The sequence below is a fragment of the Lissotriton helveticus genome, chromosome 5_1, assembly GCF_964261635.1.
Source record: "Lissotriton helveticus chromosome 5_1, aLisHel1.1, whole genome shotgun sequence".
NCBI classification, from domain to species: Eukaryota; Metazoa; Chordata; class Amphibia; order Caudata; family Salamandridae; genus Lissotriton; species Lissotriton helveticus.
This window is the reverse complement of record NC_136065.1, coordinates 1533839573-1533863198: the sequence shown is the minus strand read 5'-3', so window position 1 is coordinate 1533863198 and position 23626 is coordinate 1533839573. Positions and strand designations below refer to the sequence as shown.

The window sequence follows — 23626 nt, the reverse complement described above, 5'->3', positions numbered from 1 at the left end:
GTTGCTCTTTCTTCACTTTCCACGCCTGTTGCAGCTGCCAAGGCTTGTTGGTGCTCCCACTGGACATCAACCCCCTGGTTCTCGGCTTCTGACGTGGGACAGCTCGTGCACAGCTTCTGGTCTTCCTCAGCATTGCCTGGTACTCACAGCTGCAGCAACAAGGTCACCGCCATCCATCCTGCATCATCTGTCATCAGTGGGCATTGCTCTTCTGTGACTCCTGGTCACCTCCGAGTGGCATAGACTGTGTCCTCTGCTTGCAGGTTATTCACTTCAAGAATCTACCCTTGGATTCCACCGAACTCTTGCACAGTCTTCGCCAGCGGCATCTTTACTGAAGTCCTCCATTGTGGTCTACAACGGTTTCTGACATCACTTCACACCTATGCACCGGCTTCCCTGGTGTAGGTGTCCGGGTTCCTGGGGTTTCCACAGGTTGGGTGACTCTCCAACCTTCTGTCTTCCCCTGGGTTTCTTCAGGGTCCACTGGGAAGGGTCTGTCTTCAAAAGTGCAACCGTGACTTTCCCGTTGACTTTAATTGAGTATGCGGGTCTGTTTCCACAGTGCACACAGCCTCTGTGGGGTTCCAGGGTACTAACCTTTGGTGGTTCCTTGTGTCCCCAGCTCTTCTGAGTCTCCTGGTAAAAGTCCCGTCTGCGGTCTCAGTTCGCATTGCACTTTTTTCGTATATGGTTTGGTCTCCCCCTGGAGACCACTGTGTATTGCGCTTACTTACATGTTTACAATGTAAGTATTGTTGTGTATTTGTGGTGATATCTCCGGGTAGGAGATATACCAATGTGTTATTGAGTGTTGTGTAATAAATACGTATTTTTATGTATACACTGTGTTGTTCTTTTTTTGTTTAACCTACACTACTTGATTAAATCTGGTAGAAGAAGCAGCTTAACACTTCTTTGGGAGGAAGCCTGAAGGCTGCTGTCCACAGCTACGATTGAGAGTCCTTTCTATGGTTGTCACTATAAAGGTTGTCTGGATTAGTGCATGGTCCTTCACTTAAAAAAGTGTGCACACCATATACTAAGCCAGCCTCCTACAGTTGGTTTTAAAGTTGCTCAGGAAAAGGATTACCAGAGCTGCTGTAAACACTTTGCAGGATATTTTCAGAGAAGAAGGGTTTCCTTCTAGGTTCATAATTGACAATGACACTCAGTTGGTGTCTGATGAAATAGTTTTTTTTTTTTTTTAGTTCCTGTGTTATCCATCGTTCACTTGTACAACCTTCAAGCCACTGGTATTGTGGAGAGGGTTAATCGCATGATGAAGGGTGCTATTCAGATGGCTTTGACTAATAAGAAGGATGTCCGTACTGTGATAATTGATTTGGTGTTTGCTTATTGCACAACGAAGAACTGAGTTACAGGGGTGATACCTTTCGACTTGATGAGAGGGAATAAAGCTGGTAAGAAAATGTTGCCAGCTTGGGCGTTGTCATTGATGGATGGATGGAATGGAATGGAAGAGTGTTTATATAGCGCCTAACTACCCGGAGGCCTCGTAGCACTGAAAAAGAAGGGCAAATGGGTTTTAGAAGCCTACGGAAGGTCAGCAGGTTGTTGTTCCCCCGCAGAGCCTGGGGGAGGGAGTTCCACAGTTTTGCGGCGGTAAATGAGAAGGAGCGTCCACCCCATCTCGCCTTCCTTATTTTCTTAGTGGTGGCCAGATATAGAGAACTAGAACGTAAAGTTCTTGACGGGAGATATGATGTTATTAGCGGATGTAAGATAGGTGGACCAGTCCTTCAGATAGCCTTATGTGCCAGACACATAGCTTTAAACTGTACCCTGGCTGATATCGGTAGCCAATGCAGCTGTCTTAATGCTGGTCTTGCCGATTGCCACCGTGGGGTCTGAAGGAGCATCCGTACAGCACAATTCTAAATTACTTGTAGTTGGTTGATTGTGGACTGCGGGGCTCCAAGGTACTAAATATTCCCATAGTCCAGGTGGGACAATATTAGTGCCTGAACCATGATTCTACTCGCCTGAAAGGGAAGGAGCGGGACAATTTTGCAAAGCATTCTCATCAATCCACAACAGGTTGAGGAAAGTGCGGTTGCTTGGTATGCAAAATTGAGGGCGCTGTCAAGCCACATACCAAGGCTCTTTATCTGTGGCTTTGGGGGAGGTGCGGGACCCAGACATGACGGCCACAGGGCGACGGAGGTGATAGGTGATGAATTACCCAACAGCATCATCTCTGTTTTGTCTCCGTTGAGGCGAAGATAGGAGAGCTCCATCCACCTGGCCACTGCCTCTAGGCAGGGGCCCAAGGTGCTAGATGAACCCTCATTGTGGTGTAGAGACACCACTAGCTGGGTATCATCTGCTAGAGGCCTCGTATAGATATTAAAGAGCGTCGGGCTCAAAGCCGAGCCCTGCGGCACCCCGCAGCTCAGGGGTAGTCTAGAGGATACCACGTCTCCCTCAAAGACCTGGAAGCAGCGGTCACTGAGGAAGGACGAGAACCAGAATGTAGCAGTCTCTTTGGAGACCAGGGTATTGTTTGAGTAGGGGTAGTAGTGTACTTTAGTACATAGGATTTTGGTCACTGGTGTTCACTTATTTCCAATTCTTTGTTGAAGTCTTTGAAATCTGCAGGCAGCAGCTGTCTTTGTTCTTGCTGTCTTGGATCCCCTACTGTCGCTCCACATTATTGGAGGGTTTAGTGAAACTGTCCTAATTATGCATATCTATTTAGGCTGCAGCCACCTGACAATTTCCCTTCTGCTCTGAGGCTGTGCCAGCCGTCTCTAGGAAGATGCATGTAATCTGGGTCAGCAACACGACGTTTAGATATAAAGCCGTCGATTTCTGCGTGGGCCTCCCACTGGCCCTTTTTCCCTCTCCCTACGTAGCTCCTTTTCTTGCTTGGTTCCTTTCATCTGCCCTTCGCTGTCCACATGCTCCATCCACTGAATGCTGATTGGCTCAAATAACTGGGACGGTTTGTACATGCGTATGCCTGGCTGTTCCCTCTTCTATGGTTGTCTGACGCCATGGACGGGGAATTTTGGATTTCTTTTCTTCTCATCAAGCGACTATACTCTCAGGCAGGAGCAAGCAATGCGACCGCTGGTAGGCCCTTTGAGCCGTGCTGATCCGCAGTACTCTCTGAATCGATACAACTGATCCTTTCCTTGTTTCTTGTAAACCCGCTCGTCTCCGAGCTGTATTCCACAGAACTATAGCACTTGTCAAACTTTCTTGAAACTATTCCCTGCTATATTTTGTTTCTTAGAAAGCACCCGTTGGTGTACAGGACATCTGCGCAGTGTGATGACAGAGATATCAACTTGCTGTGTGTCAGGATTGAGCAGCTTATACAGTTCTGATATTTAAGTCTTGTCCACCAGACCACTCAAGCTTGCGAAAGACCTATTGTGTGCTTACCAAGAGCCTTCAGTGGGCTTGGAGCTTACCACTGGTTGGCTTTCTCACTCATTTGCTTGCATCTTATTCAATACTCTTCTGTGTTTGTCCCTATTCTGTAGCAAAGCCTCTTTACCGATATTTTGACTGGTTTACTTGTATCCTTTAACTACCCTTTTTTTGGGCGCTACTTTTGTTGGTTAAGCACTTTATGAGAGTACTTGTGTTTTCCAGCTCTTTCTGTCATGCGCTTCTCGCCCAGCCACATATCTGCCACCACACACTGTGTTGCCGTCTCCCTCATCTGCTGCTTTTCCCCTCTCACTACCTGTGGCTTACCTTGCCTTTGCTTAGTTTTCTGTTGCTTGCACCGCTTGCCGTTGCTCACCTGCCTGCTGCTTCTCCTCCTCCTGCTGCTTGCCTCCGGCCCGCCCACCCCCTGTTGATTTCCTCCTGCCCGCCCACCCCTGTTGATTTCCTCCTGCCCGCCCACCCCCTGTTGCTTCCCTCCTGCCCGCCCACCCCCTGTTGCTTCACTCCCGCCCACCCACCCCTGTTGCTTCCCGAACCGCCCACCCACCCCTGTTGCTTCCCTCCCGCCCGCCCACCCCTGTTGCTTCCCTCCCGCCCGCCCACCCCCTGTTGTTTCCCTCCTGCCCGCCCACCCCCTGTTGCTTCCCTCCCGCCCGCCCACCCCCTGTTGCTTCCCTCCCGCCCGCCCACCCCCTGTTGCTTCCCTCCCGCCCGCCCACCCCCTGTTGCTTCCCTCCCGCCCGCCCACCCCCTGTTGCTTCCCTCCCGCCCGCCCACCCCCTGTTGCTTCCCTCCCGCCCGCCCACCCCCTGTTGCTTCCCTCCCGCCCGCCCACCCCCTGTTGCTTCCTTCCCGCCCGCCCACCCCCTGTTGCTTCCCTCCCGCCCGCCCACCCCCTGTTGCTTCCCTCCCGCCCGCCCACCCCCTGTTGCTTCCCTCCCGCCCACCCACCCCCTGTTGCTTCCCTTCCGCCCACCCCCTGTTGCTTCCCTCCCGGCCGCCCACCCCCTGTTGCTTCCCTCCCGGCCCGCCCACCCCCTGTTGCTTCCCTCCCGGCCCGCCCACCCCCTGTTGCTTCCCTCCCGGCCCGCCCACCCCCTGTTGCTTCCCTCCCGGCCCGCCCACCCCCTGTTGCTTCCCTCCGGCCCGCCCACCCCCTGTTGCTTCCCTCCGGCCCGCCCACCCCCTGTTGCTTCCCTCCGGCCCGCCCACCCCCTGTTGCTTCCCTCCGGCCCGCCCACCCCCTGTTGCTTCCCTCCGGCCCGCCCACTCCCTGTTGCTTCCCTCGCGCCCTCCCACTCCCTGTTGCTTCCCTCGCGCCCTCCCACTCCCTGTTGCTTCCCTCGCGCCCTCCCACTCCCTGTTGCTTCCCTCCCGCCCTCCCACTCCCTGTTGCTTCACACCATCCCTCCCACTCCCTGTTGCTTCACTCCCTCCCTCCCACTCCCTGTTGCTTCCCTCCCTCCCTCCCACTCCCTGTTGCTTCCCTCCCTCCCTCCCACTCCCTGTTGCTTCCCTCACTCCCTGTTGCTTCCCTCCCTCCCACACACTCCCTGTGGTTTCCCTCCCGCCCACTCCCTGTGGCTTCTCTCCCTCCCGCCCACCCACACCCTGTGACTGAACCTCCATCCCGCCCGCCCACTCCCTGTGGCTGAACCTCCATCCCGCCCGCCCACTCCCTGTGGCTGAACCTCCATCCCGCCCGCCCACTCCCTGTGGCTGTACCTCCCTCCCATCCCGCCCACTCCCTGTGGCTGAACCTCCCTCCCATCCCGCCCACTCCCTGTGGCTGAACCTCCCTCCCATCCCGCCCACTCCCTGTGGCTGAACCTCCCTCCCATCCCGCCCACTCCCTGTGGCTGAACCTCCATCCCACCCGCCCATCCCTGTGGCTGAACCTCCCTCTCACCCGCCCACCCACTCAGTTCTTTCCCCACATCTGTACCTAATGCGTTGACGAGAGGATTCCTGATGGATACGTGTGGCTCAATGGTTAGAGCGGCAGACCCTGATGCAGAGGTCTGGCCCGGGACCAGGGTTCAATTCCCGCCTCGGCGGGCCTTGGGCTCAATTTCCTCAGACCTGATAATTCTCGCCTCGGTGCCTAGTCTAATCATGGGTCCCACTCTGTGACTCTGGGCGATAGCTTGCTTAATCTCCACAATGGCCCCAGCAGCGCTTGGATGCCTGGCTTCACCTTGGGGGTGCCTAGGAGTGGACATTTCACAGGAAATCCAGGATGGGTTCCACAGCGGTATGAATACAGCGCTACGAGGCCTCCGGGTAGAAGTGCGCTATATAAATACAAACACATTTACATTGTGTTTAAGAGTAAATGACGCCTGGGATGGAGCTGGTCCGTGTGGAGTTGTGGAAATGCATTCGCAAAGGAATCAGAACATTGGTTAATACTTTTCTTCCTAAAAATGCCTTCAACTTGGTGCGTCTCAGTGGCGATGGTTTCTCTCCTGCATCCAGCTCATGTATTTTGCCGTGTAACATTGCCATGTGTAGATATGGGCATGACAGACTTGTGACAGCTCAGACGTCCCTACAGTTTGCATAGGAGTATATTGTGCCCCCACGGATTGCGCCACCGGAGCCCTACCTACCGCCAACCTACAAGAACCATTAAAAGAGCTTTGACAAAAAAGACCGGTTTATGCTTGCCAGAAATAGCAATGGGATTCCATAAGGTCTCATGAATAATTCAGCCGCGTGCACTGCCATGGCCGCCACCCGCCTGGAACAGAACAGCCGAGCGAGACTGTGCCACGTGCAGCCAAGTTCTTGCATTGTGCGCGAAGAAGAAAGATGCGCGTCCGTGGAGGATATAATTGGCGGGTGTTGCAGCTGCCTGAAAGGGAAGGAGTGGTACATAGAGACAACTGCCAGAGAGGAGCGGGGCGTCTTTGTATGGAGGGCGACCATGGCCTTGTTTCATGCGGATAGTATACCAAATACACTTTGATGGACTCTGCTCCCATGATGGTCTCTCCATAGTGTGACGTGGCATACAGAATTCTCATCTGACCCTTGGACTTTTCGTGTGATTTTTGGACTGCAAGGCGACCATGATGAATTTGCAGGGCTGCCTGTGTGTCCGCATGTCGGCGTGGATGTGCAGGTAGTGTCTCAGATCAGGTATATAGCCAGGATGCCAGAAGGGGCTACTCTTTCCAGTGCTAGTGCCCCACTCACGAACTGATTATAAATATAGCAGCCATCTTGCAATGTTATTGTACATACTCTGTTATTGTTTTACAGTTCCAAGACGGTTGCTGTGTTTATTATCAATGAGTGACCTGCTGGCATTAGGGAGCTGAGGTTCTGAAAATTGATGCTACAAAAAAAAATCCCATAATTTCCTGTAGCATCAAATTTTTTCTGTCTCTTCCGCCTATGTTTGCTCTTCTGTGCCAAACAAACAAATAACAGCAAAGACAGTAGGTTCGATGTTTGTAAGACATTTGCACATGCAATACACATGCTATACCCATTGGCTTTGCCAATGCATGTTTAAATCAAATTGACAACAACAATTGAACTTGGCCTTTTCATACAGTAAATTGTCGGAGCTCCCTCGGTGTTTCTGTTCACCACCCTTTCTAAAGGAGCGGAAGGTGTGTCCTTTATTCTTGTCTCACCCAACACACAGATGTACCTATGATCGGATGCAATGAGAAAAACAAAAGAAGTGGTGTCTGGAATGCCTGAATTAATCTCAGCAACTGGCGATTACTTAGATTTTCATTTAAGTCCATCATTGTTTACCCGCCATACCACCTAAGAAGGGAACCAGCCTATGCAAATCAGTCTTGGCTCTACTCCAATAGGAACAGCCAGGCCCACGCTGCCCATCCAGGATGCTGGGATGGTCGACTCTAGTCTGATTGGACCATAGAGCGGGGTCACTAGGTAGCATAGTTCTCAAATGTTCATCAACTCTAGCCTCTACCTCTTTTGTGTCAATGCTATCCCACCTCCCCTGTTTCGAGGTTACTGAGCTAGTGCAGTGGGTTAATGCACAGTTTGGCGTTGGTTCACATGAGGCTTGCAGAGCTTGTTTCCGTCTAGTGCAGCTCTGCCTTTCATCCAAAGACGTTGGGTGACATGGTGACCTTTCCAGTCAGCTGCTCCCATCTGTCTAAGGCATAGCGACATCGAGCGCTTTCAGAACATGGACTGTGGAAGGGTAAGTTGCTTTGGTTTTGCTCTAGTGATGCCCTGTTTGACCCATAACACACAAGGCGGCGTTCGCTGGTAAGATTGTGTCCTACATTTTGTTTTGTGCCTCAGAAGCGGAAGCAGGCCGCCGCGTGCCGCGGGGACCTGGCACATGCGTGTCTGCCGCACAGCCATCTGCTTCTTTTCCGGGGCAGGAAATCCGTCTGTAGGGAGTGAGGAGGGGAAAGGGGAAGAGGACTTTGTGGCTCGGGGAGGCTACAAAACACGCGTTTCTTGTGTCGGTAGGAATGGCAGTGCTTTTAAAAAATGAACATTTCAGCTTTTTGTGTGCGGCGGGCTAGGTGGGTGGTGCACGACTGGCCTGTTGGTAAGGTCACCAGGTGACTTTTAGTTATCATCGAGGTCATGTACAACAAGCACTGGGCTTTTCCTTTACATATTGTCACAGTTGGGAGCTTGAGTCCTGATGACTTTCTTTAAGTTAATTATATGCATGAGAGACTATAAAAGTATTTTTACAAAAGTAATGAAAATGAGACTAGTAGGTCCCTATAAAATTCCTTCGTTCGTTAATTGTATTCTTCTTCAAAGTGCACACATGCGGCTAACGTGTTTCGCCTTAACAAAAAGGCTTTGTAGGGGCAGGTATACAACATTTTACACACCAAACCATAGATGCAATGTCGTATCGGGCAATACGTCCTCAGATGCACACTTATTACAGAGGGTATTCACAGAAGGTAGGGAGAACACTTTCAAGTAATCCACTTCCTAATCTTAGTGTAGGCGGTCACTTGTTCACGAGTCCACCATCCAAGCCGGGCTCGTAATTGGGTCACATACAACAGCACGTAGATTCAACATTCGAAAAGCATTAATGCTTAATTTGTGGACAAGTTGAGAGCCTGCACTAAGATTAGGAAGTGGTTTACTTGAAGGTGTTGCCATTACCTTCTGTGACAAGTGTAACTCTGAGGATTGGTTGCCCGATACAACATCACATCTATGACTTGGTGTGTAAAATTGTGTACACCTGTGCCTTTGTTAAGGCGAAACGTGTTGGCTGCGTGTGTGCACTTTGAAGAAGAATACATTTAAAGAACAGATACACATCATATGGACATACTAGTCTGTTTTTTTCATTACTTTTGTAAAAATTGTGTTCCTTGAAAGTTCTTTTGTCCTTTGTAGCCTCTCATTCATATGTTTAATGTTTGCGTGACCAATGAGCAGCTGGTTATTGGAGGTGGACAACTGGTGTCTCAACAAGAGTGACCACTTAGGGTGGCACAGCACAGACTTCCCTGGCTGCCATCATTTGATCAAAAAGGCTTTCTTTGAGTCGACCCTCTTACTGCTTACAGAGGTTGTACGATGGTACAACGCATGCAATTACATCGCATTCCTTTGACACGCATTTTTTAGCATGCATGTTTTTACTGCGAAAATACATTTCAAACGCATGCCAATACCATGCATTGTTTTTATATTTAAAAACACTATTTGTGGGGGAGACCCCCAAATTACCTTAAATGTGTGGCAATGGCATGCGTTTTAAAAGCATATTCGTGGTAAAAACATGTGTGCTAAAAAATGCGTGGTAAAGGCTAAACGAGGTAAAAACCTTGTTTTAAAGGCTGTTTCCCCTTACACGATGCATTAGGCTGTTGGTTGAAAGCCAAGGGCTGGAATATTGTAGCACTTCTAACATAGCATAATCTGGTGATTCGCCTTTTTTGAAATTGGTGTATAATCTTCCCACGTAGTTGCTTCTTCAAGACTCGCTGGGGCAGTCAGTCATGCGTCGGGCTCCTTGATGTGTAGGTGACCACCGCGGTGCTGTACCCACACCACCTTCAAGATGACAGTCCTGTCTTGTCAGTCTACTGTGTGATGTCTGAATCTGTTGTCGAAAATGAAATGAGCTGGGGAAATACAAGTTGGAACATGGGAAGCGAGGGAAGGAATGATGAGTCGGACACCAGAAATGAGGTAAAGGGGAGAGGAGGTGGGTATTTGGTAAACTCCAAGATCTAAGAGTGTGTAATTGGGATGGGAGATGTGGCCAAGTTATGGATTGTGGAACCAAGAGTTTTTATCCTTGCTCCTCCGCTTAACTCCTGTCACTGCTGAGAGAAACTTAAAACTTTCTTCAAAATAATGGAAGTAGTGGTGTCACGTGCCATTTGACTACTCCCCATTAGGACCTCACAGGGCGCAACGTTGTATGCATTTTGGTCACTCCACCACAAGAGATCACAGAAATAAATCTCTTTACCTTGACTTCAGTACCAGGCTGTTGTACGATTTTATAGAGAATATTTTCATTGAATACACATTGGTGTTATATGTTAGTACACCGTGATAGGAAACAGGCTTGTCAATAGCCAAGTGAGGCTTGCCATCCTCCCAGATACAGAACACCACTGTTGGTTCGTATTTATCTTGTTCCTCGGCAGCTGTAGTTAGAGGGACTGAAATGAATGATCACTGCCATGACTCCTAGTCACATGGGGTTAAAGTAAACTGGCCAGAAGAGCACCGGTACAGAGCATGCGGTCCAGGGCCGGATTGGGAACAGAAACCGGCCCTGGCAAACTGCTCGGCTGCCCCCCCCTCCCCCTGGGGTGAGGGGGGAGTGCAGCTGAGCGGTTTGTGAGGGTCGGTTTTGGCCGATTTTGTTACGGGGCAATAATGCCGACCCCCAGTGACAAAACCTGCCCCCCACGGGCACAAAACCAGCCCCCACCCTAGCGGCCTACCGGGGAAACGCCCGGTGCCCGCTATGGCCAGTCCGGCCCTGATGCGGTCGGTCTGTGATCTGCATCAGGGCTCTAGAAGATGCTGTGCAATGACTAGTTCAAAGACTCCTAGAGCAATCTGGACAGGAAATATAGATATTCAGCATTGCAGATAAACAAAGACTAATCTTTCATGGCAGCTTGAAGAGTGGTAGGTATTGGGTTTCACAATCTACCTGCATGCAGAGGGAAGACGCAGTCTTGTTCAAGGAGCAACGTTCTTATGTTATGTTCTAATTGGTGCATTGCAAACACAACAGTGATGGACAGAATGTGGATCAATGTCACACATTCACCCCAGTCCAAAGATCTGGGCCCAAATCCATCGTTTTTCCACTCCACACCACCCTGGGTTAGACAATGGCGAAATGCAAATCAGCGCTGACCCTGTGCCCCATGGGAACAGTCCAGTCCGAACTACAAAAGCCATGTCCTTCCCAGAACGGAAACAAGCATCCGAGAACAAGCACCTCTCATCAGCCCGGCTAGCTTGATTCCAGTGGTGCATTGCTTAAGTTGCTCACTCATTGTGTATACTATTGGACCTACTACTTTTTAGGTCGTGCCTACCAGACGGTGCAAACTGGCACGCTGCCTTGAGGAAAGAGAGCGTTAATGATTTTATTTACTGATCATCTCGGATATGTAAATAATACAAAATAAAATGGCACCCTCGTCATGTTGTAGATGTGTAAGCATGATGACGCATCTGTGTGCACACTGCATCACCAAGAAGCAATGGCAAAACCAGTAGGTCCTAAGGTAGAGACCTATTGGCTTTGCCAGTGCTTGGTTCTTTTTATCTTGGGGTGATCTGCCCGCTCTAGTCTGATCTGGCCTATGCAATATTCAATCAATCAGGGTTCTTTTAGGGCGTGGCTAATCACCGTTGGGGTCTGAAGGCGCTGGGGGGGATGTGGGGGGCTGGAGGGGAATGGGGGTTGCAGTTCAGTGAAAGAGCCAGGTCTCGAGGTCCTTCCTGAATTGACCACATGAATGTGCTCCACCTGTGCGGCCTGGGTTAGATTGCTGCATCCCGTAGCAAGATGCGCCTCTTAATGTGTCAGTTGCACAACAAGATAAATGATTTAGTGACCTAATACAAAAAAAGATCACATTTAGATTGACAAATTAGAGTTATCGATCTAAATGATGCCATTGTGGAGCAATTTGGCAAAGATCTGGAGATGTTTTGGGCAGACACTTTAATGTGAAGCTTGGAGAGCATCTTTAGAGGGGGCAGGGGCCTTTGTTAGTTTGTGTATTACTGCTTGTCCACACTGGCGACCGTTCAAAAGTTAAAGCATTTGTTAGACATGCAAACCCTCTTAAAACTCGATTACAAAACTGCTTAAATGAGGACGCCTAGAAGTGAGGGATGCGAGTTCTGGGTACAAACCAAAATCAAACTAGTACTGGGGCAGTATTGATGGTTAGTGTTTGTGCTGGTTACTGTGGGTTATGTGTTACCATTTTGAGTTGTGTGCGTTTGTGTTGGGTTTGTGTTCTTGATGGAAATGTTTTACTCTGGCTCTAGCATATTTCTGAGACAATGTGCCATCAGTTTTGCTATTTGTGACGGGATCGCACCACAGGACATGGTTAGTGGCTTCTAATGAAAAGCCTTTAGCTGAGGACTTATTACCTTATTGTGGCCACAGCCAGCCTCCCGAGACATACTTAGGACGAGGTGGCGTTTTCAGATCCATCAAATACCATCTTCTCTACTAAGGCAAAAGTGTATTGCTGAGTTTTATATTTGTGGTTTCAGATTTTCTGTGGTTCACAGTGGACTGCCCTTCTATAGACTTGTTGTGTACTTGGAAGCCGTTGAGCACTCACCTACCTTTATGTTTAGATATATCGTTTGTCGCTTGGTCAGAGTTGGACAAATGTAAGAAAAACCTCCCGCAAATTCTTTCTTCAACCTATAGAACGATTAAATCTTTTTTTAATTTTGAACTAAGCACGGGTGGAGAAAATACACTGATGTACTTCTACATTGTGGTAACAAATGCTCTCTTCTACTGTCAGGTTGAAGAAACAAATGCTCGCTTCTTTCTAAACCCTGAAGAAGCCTTCTTGAGAACCGTTGCAGATAATTCAAAGGATGGATAAGTGGAATGGAGATGATTGGTGTTGTGACCACCTTTTACATTTAGCAGTTGAGTTTATTCGGTACCTCAGGAAACCGTACCCGTATGTGGCCATTCGTCCCCAGGGCGTAGTAGGATTGAGGGTGTGTGAGCTTCAGATTTTCCAACAATCGGGCTGACATATAATGTTTAAATTGGGCCTGGGCGGTGAACTCCGCTCTGTTTGCGGCTTTCTTTGCACCCTTAGCTCCACTGAGCTTGCGAAGTGCAGAAAACTTCGCTCAGCGTTGTGCAGCCGTTTTTTTTTCCTGCTCGCCAACAATAAGTTGGCGAGTGCGAGCTGCCGCTCGGGTAGAATTTCTTCTCAAGCGGCAGTAAAATCTGCAGCACAAACAGCAGTTTGTGCTGCACGCTGCCACTTGCGGAACTCCATTGAGTTTTTATGCGGTGTTCTGCATAGCGGAATTCCGCAAACTCCACCCAGGCCTAGTTTAAATACATTTTAGGACAAGCTGAGTGTATGAGAGGGCCGAAGAGGCAGTGGAAAGAGAGAGGAATGCGGATTGGTAGGAGTACTAAGAAAGACAGCACAATATTTTGTTAAAAAAAATAATTATTTTTAAGGACTTTTAAAACGGAGGGAGAGAGCGTGTGTTCGTTTTTGTGTGTAAATATTCCTAGTGAAATGTGACAGACATCTCAAGGTACAGACTGAAATCACCTGCACCCAACTATTTATCACAAAACACATTGATTAGGGGGGTGTAAAACCCCAAACACCCCCCCTCTTCCGAAGCTACGTTTCTGCTCGCCCCATCATGTTCTGAACACATTACTTAGGCACAGACAGCCATTTTCTTCCAAGAACGGATACAAATGACTGCATCTGTATACACTGGGATGAATTCTATACTTGAGTTTTGGTTCTATTTTGGACAATAGAACCCTTTTAGTAAAATACCATGCTCAGCATATCTTAGCATACTACGAACCGTCAGAGGAGGATCTGCGTTTCCAAGATCACTGCCTTGGGTTTTTTGAAGCTTCCAGACGGTGTGCTGCACACCCCAGTTTCACGGGAGGGCTGGCAGATTGTGGTTCTACTAGTTGCTACGGCACAGACTGTGTGAACTGGTTTGTTCTGCCCTTCACACCACCAGGGCAGCCAATCCTCTTCTTCCTTGCCAACTGTTTGTCTGCTCCATCTTGGCAGAGAGCACTCCATTTCGGCATCTGTTTATTAATGCTTTAATTAGTTCCATGCTATGTTTAATTTTTCATACATTTGCCTTGCACGAAAGGATTAAGATTAAAAAGACTGTTGTGCAATACGCAATACATGAAGTGTATTCAAGTATAATAAGGAAAAAATGCAATGAGTGTCTTGAACTGTACTGTTCGAAAGATGCTGCAACTGCCATCGATCATAACACGCTGTAGCTGCAACAGATGGAGTAAAATGTGCAATAAGAAACCATAGGCTATAATATGCAATAGATGGAATATGCGCACCAGAGTGTAATATGCATAAGACGCAACGTGTCATAAACTAGTAAACAATAAATACAGTAAGTATAATGTCGTGTAGAAGCTGTAAATGCTATAATAACGGTAGATGCAAAGTTTCATGGACTATAGCTTGAAGCGTCATGGACTATATTTGTGTATATATATATAGTACACAAAGGACAGTGTGAAACTGTAATCTGCAATAAATACGGAAAATGCTATAATGTGTAATATGAATAGACACAATGTGTTTGACTTTAGCAAGCAATATACACAATAAGCCTTGTAAATTAGAAGATGCAGTGAATATCCGAAGTGCAGCAGACCTAAAGTTCCAGACATATAATAAGCAGTACTCATAGTGAATACTGTAACACGCACCATGCAGTGGATGAGATATTTGTAAGAAAGCAGAATGTGCAGTAGGTCGACATGTAGTAGATGCAATTGGTGACTCTAGGCTTCACTCGCAAAACGTGTTATGCATTCAAGAATACCTTTACTGAGCAAGATGTGACATTTTCATTTGTAAAATTTAAGCCCTGATTGATAGAAAAAAGGTTTTATGGAATTTTATGGACAACAATTCCACATCCTCTTGTAGAAAGTCATCCCCCTTGGTGGACTTTTTCCCATGAGTACGTATGTGCTGGAGAGCAAAATGGAAAGGCATTGATATCACATGAAGTGGCCAATCAAACTTTTATGAACACTTATAAAGGCATACCTTTTGTGAGTATTTCACAGAAAGGTTTTCCTGGCGTCTCCAGCCTTAACTGATCATGAAAGCTCACTTGTGAAAATCTAGAAACCAGGGTGCTGCCATGGGTACAAGAGAGCCTAATCTGATAACCAAGGGGTTTTTAGGAAAGAGGTTTATCGACTGGGAAGAGTTTATTTCCTTGTAAAGGAAAGCCCCCTTTACAGAAAGCTCCAGAATGCCCCGTAGACTTGTTCACCCGTTGGGGTATTAGACCTTACGCTATGAAATCTATCAGCCTTGGCAGACTGGATGGGTCTCCATTGTTTAAAACTAAATGGATTAAATACTGAAGTTATGAGGATGGATAATCAGCCCCACCTCTGGTCTTCGATTGTGTGGCTGGACTTCTTGGACCCTTTTTCGACCCCCAATCTTGTTGTAAAGAATCTGGGAGTCTGGGTTGACCACAACTTGACCGTGGCTCATTATACAAAGAACCTGATGCTTGCGGTTTTGGTCTGTTCAGAATATTGTTTTGAAAATGTTATGGGCTCTTCTGCCTTCCACTAAAACATCCGTCGTCCAGGCCATTGTCACTTCACATCAGGACGTTCTATGCTTGGGCCTTATTAAGGCTGCTCCAAGTAATACAGAACATTGTGACACGTTTATGGTTACACGATCTCAAATATCATCCCAACTCTGCCCATTTGACAGATTCACATGGCCTCCAATCAGAAAAAGGGATTCAATTTAAAGCCCTTTGCTTTGCCTTTTGCGCGTTTTCCAAAACAGCCCCATTTACTTGTGACCTCTCTTTCAGCCTCATGCTTCATCTAGGCCACTCCGGTCCTCTAATGTAAGACTGTCCTTTGTCCCCAGAATCAGAAGAACTAGACATGATGGCGATTCCTTTAGATACTTGGCCACCAAACTCTGAAACTCTTTACCATACTATCGGCGCCTGATCCGAATGAGGTAAGCTTCAGGAAACCACTGAAGATGCGGCTGTTTTAGTGGCTGGTCTATTAGTCTGTTGCACTGTTTCTGTGGTCGGTTCTCTAGCGCTTGGATGCCGTGTAGGGCAGCCATGCATAATTCTGAAGCGTACATGACTGTAGGTTGCGTGGTTGACTGCGTAATCATTGGAATATTACAGTACCCATTAGGCTTGTGAGTGATTAATAAACACGTTGCTGTCTTGAAATCTATTCTGGAAAGGCTGTACAAGTCTCACGCCTTCCTTTCACATTACATCCTTGTAATATAGCCCTGAGGAAGATGGGTCGAACCGCTCTATCCCTCACAAGATCGCCACACTTTGTACGAAATACATTACATTAAGATGGTGTATATAAATAACTCCCAACAATGTTGTAGGCATTTGTAAAATACATACTAGCCCCATGTGCTCTAGTACAAGATCACATCAATCGGTCATAAAAAATACACACAAAAAACTGTTCAGTCTGCAAACATCATGTGTACATGTTTCATTTTGAAGAGTCGCAGTTTTCTTATTTTTCGAGAGCAGGAAGTGGTGGAGCGGTCAGTTTCTTTTTTTTATCCCACCAGGAAGCAGTTTCAGATGTGAGTCTGTTAATTTGAGTCATGCAAATGCCATTAAAGCCAGACCCGACCCGGAAATGGATGGATGAATGAAGAGCGGTTTTTGTACATGGAACAAAAACTCTTAAATGTAAGTAATAAAACATGTTTCACTAAAGAAAGAGACATCACGTTTTTAATGCAGACTTAGGACCGCCTGTCCAATATCTGCACCTACGTTGCCCTGTGGCACTTGCTCTCATCCTTGGCAGTGTTTTTATTTTTATTGAAATTGATTGCATTTTTTATTTTTATTTTGGGCCTACATCAGGTAACCGGAAATGAATGCTTAAGAAGGTCCTGCATCTTAGAAACGGGCAGAGAGTTGAGGACCGGATTAGGGAAGGGGTTAAATCAATATATTGGGGTGGCATTCTCTTTGGGATGTGCTGCTGGAAAAGGTGTGCCTTCAGCATCTTCCTGAAGGTGAAGTGGTTTGATTGCGGTAAACGAGGGCTCCAAAAAGTCTGAAATTATGACTCTGATGCACTTTTCTCTAGTCTTGAGTTATGAGACAATGGAAGTTCTTTAAAGGTTAGCCTAACTTGATCTGAGTACCCAAGGCGGGCAGAGCTGCTTGAATCGAAACTTCAAGCAGCGGGCCCGTGTGCCAGATTGCGGAGGAGTGATGCAGAGTGTCTTGCGTTGTATTGAAGATGTAGTCTGAAGTTAGGTTAGACTTTTCAGGGCTGGCTGCATATGATCCCAAAGTGAACATTACCACAGTCGTATGAATTTTGAATATGCCCTTTCCGTTGCATATTACAACCAGCTTCAATTAACCTTTTAAGAAAGTATATTCTGCAACGTCAGAAGTTGAAACTTTATGGCAGTGCAGTGTGGGTGGACTCAAATAAGCAATGTATTTTTTAGGTCTCGGCTAGAAGCGAGCGAAGCTCGCTCTCGCCAAAGACCTATAGTGAGCGTGTCAGCGTTCCAGGAGGACAGCACTGGCCGCGCGCGGCGATTTGTTAAGGTCACGCGCACGAGAACGCGCTCGCGGCCAGGTGCTGTCCTCCTCGAAAGCTGCCTCCCTTCCCCGTGCAGGGCGGGCCGCCGCGCTGCCTGCGGCGACCCGGAAGCATTGCCGGCCAAACCGGAAGTAGGTGCTGTTGTTGCTTGCAGTTCTTCTTACCTCGCCTTAGGCTTCTGTAATGCTGCTGCGTATGCTGCTTTGGATGTACATATATTCAAACTACAGTGACGACCTCAGCATTAGAAATAAACAAATCGTTGGCAGTTGAGCACAGCATTGTAGAACAGAAGGCACGCTTAGCGCTTAAATAAAGATAACAGGAACACGCTGTTACTGTGAACAGGGCTCGAATCAATCAATCACCGAACAACTCGCAGTCTTTTTGCTTTTCCGCCTCCCCTAGTTAAGAAATGCACAATTTGGCACGAGGCGCTCGATGTACTAATGTTCTTTCAGGAGTGTATTGTGCACTGCTCTGCCGCTCTCCGCCCACACAGCCTCTCCGGCTGCCCTGGGTCGGTAGTTACAGCCGAGTGAATTGCTTGGGAAGCGCGGCTCATTAAACGGCGCTTCTGTAAGGAGGGGAGGAGTGCTTGTATTACGGCGATTAGTCATTGTATGCAGCCCCGTGTCTTCACAGCGAGTACTGTACCCCATGTCTACTGTAATGTATGTACCGTGCATGCAGCACCACTTGTGCACAGCGCCGAGTACAGCGAGCCCGAACGAGTTCCGGTAATGAGTGCTGTACCCCATGTCTACGTGTGTACCTTGTGTGCAGCACCACTTGTGCACAGCGCCGAGCTCTGCACCACCGTGCGTAAGCTCTGGCGGTGGGTACTGTACCCCGTGTTTGCTGTATTTACTTTGTGTGCACCCCCGTGGTCAGTGTGAGCCTCCAGCGCCACGCGTGCACAGTGCCGAGCAAACTCTGTCATAGTACTGCACTTCAGTATTTACTGTACGTAGTGTATATGAAGGACCCCTTGAGCATCTGCACCACGTGTGCACAGCGCAGAGCTCAGCAAGCCCTTTACACGCTCTGACGGTGCGTACTGTGCTGTACCGACCCCCAGTGTTTACTTTACGTTCCTTGTATAGGTCACCTGTGAGCTCCTACCACCACATGTTCACAACGCCGACCTCAGCAAGCCCCTGGGCAAGCTCTGGCGGTGCGTACTGCACCCTAATGTGCACTCTATGCACCTTGTATACGCCACTCGTGAACATGTAGCACTCATGTCACATGCACAGTGCCCAGCTCTGCGTGAGTACTGTGCAAGCCCTGGCGGCGAGTACTGACCCCCAGTGTTTACTGTATGTAGTGCCCAGTGCACACCCAGCACCACGTGTGCACCTGGTATGCACCACCATGTGCACGCCTAGCACTCACTTCAGGTGCACAGCGCCAAGTTCTTCGAACCCATGGTAACCTCTGGCGGGGAGTACTGTGCTGTACCCCAGTCTGTACTGCATGCACCATGTATGCACAACACCATTAGCACCTAGCACTGTGAGTATTGTACTGAAGTTGAACCCGATGTTTCCTTTGTGTACCTTCAATGTACCACCCTGTGCAGGCCGATATTCCTGGACTGCACATATGTAACCTGCACTCCTGCTACGCAAGTGCAGCGCTAAGCTCTACAAAGCCCTAGGCACGCTGCGCTGGTGGGTACCAAGGCACCCTGTGCCACAACATATACCCTGCACTTGGACACTGTTTGCCTCTTCCAGCACCGAAGGCCACACGTTTGTGACACAGGTCAGCACGACCTGGGAAGTGTCTGGCACCGGGTATCCGTGCGCATGGAATCGTGCAGTGCCATGGTGTGCACCAAAAGACCCAGTGCACCTCCCTCCCTTGAGGACCCGCGTGACATCCCTCACCCCAAACCTTAGGCGCATGGGACTCAAACTCTGGCAGTGAGTGCAATGTTGAGTATCGTCAACATCTTGTGCGCATCCTGGCTCACCTGGCATCGCGTGTGCACAACACAGCGCGGCGAGTCTCTCGCGGTGAGTACGTGTGCACTGCTGGGTTCCGTCCTGTGCTTAATTTGAACAGGAGCCACTAATTGTCAACACCGGCGCTTGTGGCACAATCAGTCTAATTTAGTTCATTATCAATTCAATATACATTAGAAATGACTATGACCTGCCGCCCAAGCCATTCTTATAGCTGTGGGGGCCTGAAATAGTCCGAATTAGTTACTAGTAATTCGTAATTGGTTAGTAGTTGTGTTGTTACTATTTTTGGCAGAACAGAGAGTCTTGGCACATATTATTTTTACAAAATAAGCGCTGGTTCCGTCTATAGTGGACCACGAGAGATACAGCATACATCTTATCGTATTTTATCTCACCTCACCCAGAGTGTGCACAACGCCCTGCCCAGCGAGCCTATGGTAAACTGTGGTGGTGAGTACGTACGCCATGCAAGGCCCAGTACTGTGCCACAAAGTATATGGTACCCGAGGGATACTGGTGGCATCCTGGGCTATTCGAGCTCACGCCGCATCGCGTGTGCTCAAGGCGCGGCCCAGCGAGCCTCTGGCGCTGAGTACTGTGTGCACAGAAATGGTCTGACGCCGTCACACATAGGCGAACACAGCAGTACAGTTTCTGTCACTTGTATACAGTCTTTGCGGCAGTGTGTGCATGGCGTGTCATCCACCTGTCCTCCACGCCTGCGAAGCTCCGTTGCTTTATAGCAGTGACTACCCCTCGTGTACCCAATACTCTGCACGCCAGAATGTACATATAGCCAACAACGCCACGTGTGTGCGGAATGCAAAACATGCACTGTACACACATGTTCTGTGCGTTACAGGCGTCTTTACGGGCCTGAGCGCCAGACCTGAACATTTGCAATTTTTTTCCTGTTTCTATCTTTTATGTAACTCATGTAATCCTAAATCCTTATGTATCGCAACTGGTTCTTTTATAAAGCACTCTGATACCTTCGGGTAATCTTCACGCTATAGAAAATCACATGAAATAAATAAATGAACCCCAAAATCAGCAGCATTCACTTGTGCTCTGCTGCACTTTGCTCAGTGTAACACAGCGCCAGTGAAACCGATCGTAGTAACGTCAGGCCCCAGTCACACCCATACCGCGACTCACTTACCCTCCAATACTCACTACCATCCTCACTGCATCGCCCTCTCACTCCAGCACTCACTTACCCACTCCAGAACTCACTACAACTCTCACTGCAGCACACACACCCTCCAGCACTCACTAAATCCCTCACTGGAACACACTCCCACTCCTGAACTCACTACAACCCTCAGTGCAACACACTCGCCCTCCAGCACTCCCCACTGCGCTGGCGCACTCGCGTCAGCCCTCACTGTCCCTCCCCCACCCTCACTCCACTCTCCAAGCTCCCACTCTGCCTGCTTCTCGCACTCAATGCAACATACACTCCAAATACCACTCAGTGCCACATAATTACACAGCACATAATTACACTCTACTGAATGCAACACACACTCCACACAATACCACTCAGTGCCACATAATTACACGCCATACAATTACACTGCACTCAATGCGACATACACTCCAAATACCATTCAGTGCCACATAATTAAACGCCGCATAATTACACTGCACTCAATGCGACATACACTCCAAATACCACTCAGTGCCACTACACGCCACATAATTACACTGCACTCTATGCAACATACACTCCAAAGACCACTCAGTGCCACATAATTACACACTATAATGTGAACCTAGAGGATCTCTAGGGTCATCCCTTTGTTGGGCACACTGTAAGATTATCTTTCTAGAAAGAAAAGATTTCCATTCTGTTGGTTTGTTATTTGTCAACAAAAGCTTTTTTAATTGGTTATTTTCATGTTTCGTTATTTTTTCTTCATCTTTTCACCACTTGACATATTCGAAATACAGGCAATGTCATTCAACAATATGATATCCAATGCATTTCGGGCATTATGAGGTCATGCCCTTCATCAGGGAAATGGACACTGTGAAAACGAAAATGAGGTAACATTTACTACATTCAAAAAACATAAGCGAATTACATCTCCATTATAAAGGTGCAACGCAAAATAGTGCAGACAAGTCAAACATGCAGTGTAATCACGTGAAGTTGGTGTACGGGCAAGGGGTTTTATATGCGTGCAGGGGTAAAAAAACACGGTTACTTACATGCCTTTCTTCATGTAAGTGTCGAATCTAAAAGAATAGGGAGGGTGCTTGTTAGGTTATGGCCTGAAGATAAAACAATTGCGGAGCGTGTTCTCGCGAGTCAGAGAGACCGCGTCTTTCTCATCAAAACTAACCTGGTGCAAGGGTACATCCAGTTTACTGTTCGTTGTTCGTCTCGCCGTAGCGGTTCAACATAGCGACGGCTGCCAATGGGTCAGTCCGCGCTTTCCTTATTTTGAAAAACAAGGCGGTCATGTGGGGTATCACGTGTTACTGGCCAGTGAAAAAAGACTATCGCGTATAGCTCTCAGGTCGGGCACTTGTGTGTCCAATTTTGTGCCAATCGAGTTTGGCATTCACCGGGGAAAAAACGTTGCCGTGATGTATATAATGCATAGTCAAAAAGAATAATAAAACTGTTGAAAAATATAAAGAATAAAAAACTATCGAATAAACGTTCATAGGAGCCCCGAACTTATGGAGTCCTGGTTCCAAGGTCAACATATTAAGTGTTTGTGCTAAAGGGGATGGCTGGGATTGGTGATATCGAAAGGGATATGTGTGTACATGTGTCAGATGTAATGGAACTTACAACAGTATACACAAGCAGCAATCTGCAGAGCAAAAGTTTTAAAGATAAAACGCAAATTCGATTCGTTCATTAAGGCCCATTGGTTTCTGGGTAAACAATTTATAAATCCAGTAATTCTCTCTTCTGAGTAGAAATTTTGTATTGTCTCTGCCTTCTATTTTTTGGACAATCTCAAGAATGGTGTACTTGATTTGGGAAGCATTGTGTTGCGCTTCTACAAAATGTGCTGATAGCGCTGATTTGGTGTTCTTCAAACGGATGTTAGATTTGTGCTCAATTAAGCGTGTCTTGATCCGTCGCTCCGTTTTGCCCACGTACATTTTCCCACATGGGCATCTAATTCCATATATCAGGTTAGACGATTCACAGGTACCATTTACTTTCAATTTGATGGGGTAACCCTGTGTGGGATGACATATTTCGTTGCCTCTGATAATGCTGTTACAACTACCACAATTATAACAAGGTTTAGTTCCAGAGTATGTGGTGATGTTCGGAAGTTTATTCCGGAGGATTTCCCCCAAATTCTTAGCTCTAGTAAATGCAAAGATAGGTGTGGAGCTGAAAGATTGTTTAAAGTCCGGTTCCATGTTCAGGATCGACCAGTGTTTCAGTATGGATTGTTTGTATTTTTTGCTAGCGGTCGAATATTTAGAGACAGCTACAATCCGTGTTTGCTCAGATTTTTCTTTCGGAGTTAGAAGTTTGGATCTGTCCATATTCTCAATTCTGTTTCTACTTTCTTCCACTAGAGTTGGTGGGTATCCTCTCGAGGTGAATTTTTTGGTCATTTGTTCAAGTCTGATTTTCAGTGTTTGTTCGTCCGAACTGATTCGTTTGACCCTGGCCATTTGTGAGAATGGTAAGTTCTTGATTAGGTTTGGCTCATGGAAACTTGTGTATAGGAGCATGTTATTTCTATCAGTTGGTTTTGTGTATAGATCTGTTTTGAATCCTTCCGGGGAAATTGTGATATTGACATCTAGAAAGTTAACCTCAGTGTCTGATATGTCCCATGTTAATTGAATCCTTTCATCGATGTCATTGAATGCCTTCAATTGAGTGTTTAGAGCTTCCTTGGTGTTGGTCCAAATGAGAAAGAGGTCATCTATGTACCTTACTATCATTTTGAGATTATCTGTCCATTCTGGTTTAGACAAAATATGTTGTTGTTCATACCATTGCATGAATATATTTGCATATACGGGTGCCGCCGAATTGCCCATTGCCATGCCCGTTAACTGCTGGTACCACGTTTGATCAACTTTGAAGTAGCTATGGTAGAGAATGAATTGCATCAATTCCATGAGAAATGTTTGAAGATCTATGTCAAGATCAGAGTTCAAGAGGGCATTCTCCAAGGCCTCTATGCCCATATCATGAGGTATACTCGTATACAAGCTGCGTACATCAGCTGTACATAAGATTAGTTTGTCCGTTTCATTCACTGGTATTCTTTGCAGTTTGTGTAAAAATTGCGTAGTGTCCTTGATATACGTTTGCATGGATTGTACTAATTTTTGCAGGTATTTATCAATG

At 47.4% G+C, this 23626-nt stretch overlaps 1 protein-coding gene and 1 long non-coding RNA gene across 2 annotated transcripts in view; one reads left to right on the top strand and one right to left on the bottom strand.

Moving 5' to 3' along the window:
- The window catches only part of SRGAP2 (SLIT-ROBO Rho GTPase activating protein 2), a 532947-nt gene that overhangs the window by 137007 nt on the left and 372314 nt on the right, over positions 1–23626 (top strand). The window lies entirely within an intron of this gene.
- Positions 21188–21783, bottom strand: LOC144753687 (uncharacterized). Its single transcript, XR_013594480.1, has 3 exons — positions 21630–21783; positions 21496–21522; positions 21188–21311 (listed from the first exon to the last, which is right to left on the bottom strand). It is a non-coding gene; the product is annotated as an uncharacterized LOC144753687 (long non-coding RNA).